This window comes from Diplotaxodon limnothrissa, linkage group LG3 (genome assembly GCF_057381915.1).
Source record: "Diplotaxodon limnothrissa isolate DT_005_m linkage group LG3, D_limnothrissa_male_GT1.1, whole genome shotgun sequence".
Classification (NCBI taxonomy): domain Eukaryota; kingdom Metazoa; phylum Chordata; class Actinopteri; order Cichliformes; family Cichlidae; genus Diplotaxodon; species Diplotaxodon limnothrissa.
The window spans coordinates 6,439,696-6,448,961 of NC_140598.1; positions in this window are offsets into that span (position 1 = coordinate 6,439,696).

Consider the following 9,266-nt stretch of genomic DNA (forward strand, 5'->3'; position numbering starts at 1 on the left):
TCTATGTTGAAATTTTTTGAAACTCAGGCTTGAACATTAAGATAGATAGTACTATACAACTTCTTAACTTGTTTTAGGCACTTTTTACTGCTTTAGTGCATGGGCTCTCTCTGGCTGTGTACTCTGGCTTCTTCCCACAGTCCAAAGATGTAGCTTATGGGGTTAGGTTAACTGGTGATTCAAAACTGCCCTTTGGTGTGAATGCAAATGCTTGTCCTTCCATGTTAGACTGGTGATCTGTCCAGGTTGTACTGCCCTATGGTAGCTGGTATAGGCCCCAAAACTGCTACCCCACAATCCTGATAAGGATAAGTGGAAGAGGATGGATGATTGCAAAGGAATCAGTTGTTAATTATTGTAGCCAGTATTTTTTTCAGAAGAAAACATTTCTTGAGTGGAAAGCCCCCCCCCCCCCCCCCCCCCCCCACACACACACACACACACATGCAAATTAAAGACAGAAGCACAGGACTGCCCAGTACAGTTGCAAGAAGAGCACTTGGTCTAATCTTTGTGCCATCTTTTCTTTGTTGCAGGATCTTGATGAAGAAATGCCTCAGCAAGGCTCAGAAGCCATGCATTCTTCTTCAGTGCAAGATTTTGAAGAGGTAACATTGACCTAGGACAGATTTTAATGAATGTTTCTCATGCACGATGTGTACCTTACGCTATTTGCCGATAGTGAAATGGTCTATTCATCCTCTTGAGTGATGCATTTTTAGTAACTGTCAGATTACTGTTCTTTTGTCTTCATTCTCTATCTGTTACACACGAAGACTGAGACCAGCCAGATTCAGAAGACTGTGAGCTGCCTAAAGCCGCAACCAAACAGCTTTCCAAACAATGATCTGGACCTGAAACATCCAGAGCCTGAAAGGGTAAATATAATCCAGTGTACCACTTAATGAACTAATAATTTAATCTATCATCATTCCTTATGGATGCTGTGTGTGTGTGTGTTTGGCAGTCACCTGGGTGTGATGTGATTTACATGGACGAAGTTTATTAGTTGATATCTGCAACTGAATTGAAAACACCTCACCTTTCCAACTGTCCAAAACAAATAAATGTTGCAATATTTTGCTAACAGTGTCACAATCATCGTCTGGTGTGCACAACAATATCATCTTTGGACAAGTGCATTCAGTGTGTGGGACTGGTTTCCTCCCTCAAGTGGCTTGGCTATAAGTGCAAAGGTGAGACATTTAGTGAATAGGTACATTATATAGTAAAAAGCATTAATGGAGTTCAACAAGTTAAGACTAGCTGAAATGAACACTGCTCCCTTTTTAATTAATGGGTGGTCACGTCTAATTAAAGAAATGTAGTATTACCTCATTGGTGCAGGACCTTGTAAAAATGGTATACTTGGGATTGTCCTCAATTCCCCATTCCATAACATAAACTGCTCAAAATAATAAAGGGAACACTTAAACGATGCGATGTTACTCCAAGTCAGTCACACTTCTGTTATATCAAACTGTTCACTTAGGAAGTAACACTGACAACCAGTTTCACATGCTGTTTTGCAAATAGAGTAGACAACAAGTGGAAATTATAGTCAATTCACCATAATAAAGGACTGGTTCTGCAGGTGGTGACCACAGACCACTTCTCAGCACTTATTCTTTCTGGCTGATGTTATGGTCACTTTTGAATGCTGGCGGTGATTTCATTTTAGTGGTAGCATGAGACAGTCTACAACCCACACAAGTGGCTCAGGTAGTGCAGCTCATCTAGCGTAGCACATCAATGTGAGCTGTGGCAAGAAGGTTTGCTGTGTCTGTTAGTGTAGTGTCCAGAGCATGGAGGTGCTACCTGGATGTGGAGTAGGCCATAGGAGGGCAACAACCCAGCAGCAGGCCTTAAATAGTAAAACTATGTACTATAATTTCCAGTATTTGCTCTGTTTTTTGTCATATCTCGTTGTTAATGTGAGGTTTTTGGGGGGGTTGTATGTGTTTGGTTTTTTTGGGTTTTTTTCCCCCACAATTTCTCAGATGAAATTGCATTAAGTGATGCTGAAACAAAGGACAGTGAGAGTGAATCAGATGATGATGACACATCACTCACAATGTCGGCGTGTGGCACCAGTGAGCCTGTACATGCAGTAGCTGATTCCACAAACACAGCGCAGCCCCAAGACACTGTAGATTGTGGTAAGTTACCACTAGCTTGGTTTCTGTGGATAAAATGTTTGTTACAAATATTAAAACTTAATCAAATTGTGTAATCAGCAGATGAAGGACTACTCACAATGCCTGCAGCAAGTGAGACTGCTGCTCCCTCTGAAGGTAAGGGGTGCAGTTGGTTCTCGAAGCTTATTATTGTTTCATCACTTTGCAACATATGGCAAACTGCAGAGTGGTGGCAAAAAGTCACTTGGATGAGTGACAAAATGTTTCTCCCACTGAAAACGCTACGTCCAGATTAACAGAATCAACGTTTTGGGATTTACTTACCTGGATGATTGAGCATGCATCAAGAGACTTTTATTCAACTTTTTATTCAGTCTTTTATTCACAGCGGAACACTAAATGTTGTCTCATTTTAGAAATTTGATAAATTTTCAAACAGAATTTTAGCTCGTTTTGATATTGATGGTAGCAACACATTTCAGAAGTTAGTACAGGGTAGCATCCATTCTTTTAACAAGCAAATGTTTTTTGTTTTTTTTGTTTGGTTTTCTGTTTGTTTTAACTACTACTACTTTATATATCTTCCAGAGAAAAATGCTGCTCAATCCCACAATTCCCGAAGAGCTCCCAAAAACATGTGGTCCAAGGCTGAGGTTGCTGCAGTGATGAGGCATTTGAAAGACCACATAAACGAAGGGAAACTAGCCACCAAAAATGAATGCAGTCATTGCAAATTGGTAGAAGATCCGGTGTTGGCAGGAAGAACAGTTCAAAACATAAGAGATTTTGTAAGAAACAGAGGATTAACTGCAAAAAGGCAGAAAAAAATGAACTAAAATAACTGTTTAGAGAGCTGTGGTTTTACATCTTGGTCAGATTGCCAATTGTTGTTAACACTGATGTTCTGTTTAAAGAAAAAAAAGTTCTTGTTAAATACAGAAGTAGTTTGTATTTCATAATTTTTACATTTAATTTATTTAGGGTTTTTTTTGACGGGTTATATTTAAAATAAAAAATTATAAATGCATATTTTCTCCCCTTAATATTTACCTTTAAACTATTAAAATTCATTTTAAATGTTTTTAATTTTTCTGTTTTCTATATTTTTATATTTCTGTGGGAAGCGTGGGCATTTTTGTCCATAGATTTCTTTTTTTATTTATGGTTAAAATTAATGTTCAGATCCAAGAACACTAATAAAATGATGTTCCAGTAATCCTGTGTCCTGTCAGATGTGTATTCATGGTAATGATGAGCTATTTACATATTACATCATTGTCCCTTTAAAGACCCAATATTGTTTTTTTTGGACCTCATAAAACACATTGTTGTCAAGTGGACAATGTCTCCAGAAAACACAATAGAGTCTGGTTGGTGTGTATCAGTGTATCTAGACTTCTATAGGGAGTGTATGAGGTCTGAAGTGACCCAAATTTTTTTCAGATTTTTTCGAACACTTTAACCTCGCTCCCTTGGCTCTAAGTCCTTTCAAAAGGGTAGTCCACTTAAACCACCACCGGGCGGATTGACGTAGTATAGTCCCGCCATACCACATAGACCCGTGTGTGTGTGTGTGTGTGTGTGTGTGTGTGTGTGTGAGAGGTACTGCTGATCAAAGGGTCATAAAAGCACACAAGCAAACATCCTTGGTCAGGAAGAGGGTAGACTAGACCCCCCCCCCCCCCCCCCCCCCCCCCCCGGTAAGGAAGTCCAGCAGTTCATCTAAACAGAAAAGCACTCAGACTAGAACAGACATAGCTACGTTAATCCCACCATAAATCAGCAAGGGAAGATACGATCTCTCCTCTCTTCATGCTACTGTAACACTGGTGGTGCAATACTAGACCTGTTAGTGCTACTTCTTGCCTTCTTTGCATGTAGTACGGCAGTATAGTTACCTTTAACCACAGTACAAGGACAGAAGGGAAATATGGACCAGATCAGACAGGTTCTAGATTCGTAGGAGCCAAGGGTGTATGACAACAGAGGACTTGTACACAGTAGGTGCAGAAAACACAATTGCATTTATTAACAATTATTAAAGTTGTGCACATTTAACAAAAGTAGAGCGCTCTTCTTGAAAACAAAATAAAATAAACCCCACAAATGGTCGACCTAAGGATATATTGTCTTTTGTGTCTTTTTTAAAGTCAATTTCAGTCTTTCAATGTTCAATAGTCACTCAGTGTGTGTGTAACCAGTCGGGTTACAATCTACCAGTTCATCCGGCTCTTTGGGCTGGGCTCGCCATCCAGTACTGGAAAAGGGATCCTCGATTCTTCTCAGGTCCTCAAAACCAATCCAATCCAAATAAGCAAAGGGAAAAACCTGACCTGGGGACCAGGCCAGAACACAGTAGTTCAACATTTAAGCTATCATGCCTGTAACTTATTATTACTACTGGTTGCTTGTAGTGTTTCTAAATTTCTTTCAAAATATTCTATGTTGTACAACAAATTATTCTCATTTCAAAGGGAAAAAGTACATAGGAAACACACATTTAAAACAATACAAAATAGCTCAGTAGTAGCATTTTGCCTGCACTCCAGAATGTTATGAGGAGTGATCAGATGAACTGCATCGTCCTTCTTTGCCATGAAAACGAACTTAATCCCCAAAAAGCCTTACCACTGCATTTCATTGCTGTCATCAAAGGACCTGCTGAGACCATTTCAGTGATCGTCTTCTTAACTCAGGTGAGAATGTTGGCGAGCACGAGGCTGGAGATCATCATGGCTGTATCCCGATTCAGGTTCTGCAGCTTTAAAGTCCTCAAGGGCCGCGTACTCAAAGACCGCTAAGGCCGAAGTGCGAGGCTCGTAGGCTCGTGAAATGGGACGTCTAGCCTCGGTCGTGCTGCCCAGGTTGCCTAGCAACCATGATACTAACAGCTGGAAACGTTTCATACAGCTTTGTTTGACAGAAATGAAGGAGAACATATTTAGTTCATTTGTTTCTACATGAGCTCTGTGTGATTTGATGAGTATCTGAGGCTGAGACCACAGGACTGTGAAACATGATTGTTGGGCTTCATTTCTGTGCTGAACAGTCGTTTAAGATTAGCTGTAAATAACAATTAGCTGATGTTGTTCATGAGACTAAAGTCATCTCACTGTGGTAATGTAAATATAATATGGCCAATATTATAGTTATTATATTAATCACTTCACTCACAGACAAGTATCTGTGACAGTGTGTATACAGATGTATCATATATAAGAGACAAATATTGTTCATTTAATATGTTGGTAATAAATTTGGCTCAATGCTTACATATATGTGTAAAAAGCAAATGTAGGAGCTGTGATAACTGTGTCTAATAGAATGAAGAGTAGACTGATATATGAAATATTCCTTTATTGGGTGAGAAAATCAGACCATGTCATAACTGCTGTAAGTCACACAGAATAGATATCAGAGCCTTAAACAGGCTGACTTCTGCTAAATGGGTCAAACTGGGCAGAAAGTCTACAAACACATAACATCCTTATAGAATATGATGTAACACTATAGATCAACTTAGCTCAGAATATATAAAGCATATAAACAGTTACAGCAATATGATGCAACAAACACAGCAGCTACTGATCCAAAATACTCAAAGCTTCATAGAACTGAAACAAACATTTATTTTAGCTCCATTCTGCTGCTGATACAGACTTTAGGTTTCTGAACATTAAACTTGTTGCTGCCTTTCATAGTGTGTAACTTGAAGGCCCTGAGTACTTTCTCCCACACTGGAAACACTGGGATGATCACATTATTTGAACATTACCTAATAAGACTGATTCAGGACCAGAGATGGGCAGTAACGCGTTACTTGTAACCCAAGTAAGGGATTACTATTGCAAAAACGGTAATTAGATTACCGTTACTTTCCCGTAGGAAAGCTGCGTTACTAAAACCGTGATTTCTTTTCGAGAATGTCTCACAACAGTGATGTAAGCGAGTGCGCCGTTAGTGACAACAGCTGTGTGCAGATCAACAATGGATCATATATCGACTGTGGGAGAGAGTATGAGCGTGCAGCGTTTAAAGTGTGGAAGTACTGACCTTACTTTGAGTTTGATTCCATAAGAAGTGACAAAAACATTAGCGTCCATCGTGCGTGGGAAGAAAACTTCTTTTTACAGCGGGAAAAAGAAACCCTAAACTTCCAAGCAAGCACCAAGTGCGCAACGGCGTAATGGGAAACTCACAGAGAAACTTGCGGATTCTTCCACTGACCGCGGCACACCTGCACCAGGGTAAACCTCCGCCTACCCAACTCCTGCTTTACAGGTGAAAATAGAGCAACAGGACCGCTGAGTCTTTGACTTTATTTATGTTCTGCTGTGTTTTACTTGCATCTATTTGAAAGACTGAGTGTAAACACAACAAATATTTTATTTTATGTGCTGGAATGTGCAGAAAATAGGTTTCAATGTTAAACTAATTTCTTCCAGTCAGAGAATGTTGCATATAATTAAATTTTTGCTTGATGCATAAAGTTAAAAGATTAAAACTGATAAAACAAGTTAAAAAAAAGAGACTTTTCCATTTGATTACATTTTATATGATGGATTATGTAGAATCGTGTTTTTAAAAAGTAACTAAGTAACTAAGTAATTAATTACTTTTGAAAATAAGTAATCAGTAAAGTAACGGGATTACTTTTTTGGGAAGTAATCAGTAATTAGTTACTGATTACTTTTTTCAAGTAACTTGACCAACACTGATTCAGGACAGACAGTTATGTTAAACTTTCCTAGCAGTCCTTCACAAACAGGGAACAATCTGTCTATTCTCTCCATCTGTCAGCTGCTGCTGGCTCTTCCTCCTCCTCTTCCTCACACACTGCTGAGTTTGTCCTGGTGGATCATCAGGGGTGCAAAGCCTCACAGATGATGTGCAGCAGTGGCTCCCTCAGTCTGTCCTCACTCTGGACACTTGCAGTCGTCACACATGGAAATCAAATGTGTGATAAGCTGCAGGATTCAAACACAAGTGTAACTTATAAACACATGTTCATACTTTTATTCCACAATCAGAGAGAAAGAAACAGAGAGAGAGTGCAGGACAGACAGACAGGTGACAGTCTCAGGTGTACACACTGCTACACAACAGCACCAGAGAAGCAGGATTTAGTGTTTGTGTTATTACGAGTGTAAACAAGAAGAGTTCCAGATGGTGCAGTGGACACATGTGTGACTGCTGTGATTAAAGCATCTTTCTTTCAGCTTAACGAGTGAACCGTCAGCTCGTTCAAACACACGTTAAAGTGCGTTTGGCTCGACACCACCGAACAGCGGCAGTAATATAACACAGCTAACATTAACAGTGCAGTGGATCCTGCTTGTGCCATGATGTTCAGGACTGCAAACCGAGCAGCATCACTGACTTTCAGCTTGTTGTGTTTGTGGATATATGACTGACTTTAATTATCCACAAAATCATCACATTCTCTGTCAGATTAAGGTCGACTATTGAACGGCGTATATTTTAAAGGCTTTAAAACCAAGTTAACGCTGAAAGTACAAACATCACTAATGTCACATAACTCTGCCGACAAGGCATAGCTATGGCTATGAAATGCTCTTTGTGTATCACTTCTTCATTATGAAAGATGTCATTAATGCACTAGTAATGTCTCATCTGGAGTATTGTTCAATCATTTGGTCAGCAGCTAATAAGACAGATCTTAACAGACTTCAGTTAGTCCAGAATAAGGCGTCCAGATTAGTGTGAAGATGTTCATACTATACTAATATTGATAAAATGCATAATAACCTTTCTTGGCTTCCTGTACAGGCTAAAATATTCTATGGCTTACTTGTAGTTCTAAAGAAAGCAATTCTGTTAAACACACCACATTTATTCTGCTCAGCTGCAGTATCCAGATGAAATACATCATCATATTACACAGTTTTCAACAAGCTGCAATTTAGTAAATGCTCGAGTTAAAAGTAACGTTTTGTAAAACTGTTACATTTAGAGCAACTTTTAAGTGGAATAAGTTGCCTTAAAAAATTAGAGAATTATTCAAAACTTCAATGAACACTTAAAAGCCGATTTACAGAGCTTTTAGTTGTTGTAAATATTGTAAGATATGATTTGTTTTTGACATTTGTGTAATGTGCCTCAATGTTATTGATATTATTATTATTATTATTGATTGCTTATATTTGAACAACTGTGAAACCTCACTGTGGATGTAAGAGTGAAATTATGTGGATATCTTGAATCCACTTTATTGTGTAATATTTTATGTGAGTATTTGACGGAAGACGAGCAACATCTGTTGTGGAAGCTAACGGGGTTCCTTTAGAATAAACAAACATAGGATTTATTATCACTGAATAATTCTGTATAAATCTATACAAATTATAGAAATATGTAATAGGAAACAACAAAATAATCTAAATTATAAAATAATGTGTGTGTGTGTGTGTGTGTGTGTGTGTGTGTGTGTGTGTGTGTGTGTGTGTGTGTGTGTGTGTGTGTACACAATCAGGAGGGATGGGCATGATTTTAGTGTTTGAACAGTCATGAATTATCTTTAACAGCAGGTTGGATGTAATGTGTTAGAACTACCAGCAGGTGGGGATAAGAGACCTTTAAGGTGTTTGGTGCCACGCTCCACCTTCAGGTTTAAAACTAGTGTTAATGGAGTTTGAAGGTTGAGTTTGTTCCACGACTGCATTTCACTCACTGCCTCTGTTTGTATCTCTGTCACTGCAGGACCAACATGGAGCCAGAAGTCAGCGCTCTCAGGAGGCCGACAAACCTCACAGAAGAAAGGGAGAGAAAAAACACACCTGTGACGAGTGTGGGAAGGCTTTTACTGTGAGGGCTAAACTCAAACAGCATCAGGTCATCCACACTGGAGAGAGACCGTTCAGCTGTGACTTGTGTGGAAAGTCTTTTTCCAGGAAGGGTTCCCTAAAAAAACACCAACTCATCCACAGTGGAGTTAAAGCGTACAGCTGTGATCAGTGTGGCAGAGCTTTTCCTCACAGTAGCAACTTACAGAGTCATCTAGTTACCCACTCTGGAATTAAGCCATACAGCTGTGATCAGTGTGGCAGAGCTTTTACTCACAGTAGCAGCTTACAGAGGCATCTAGTTACTCACTCTGGAATTAAGCCA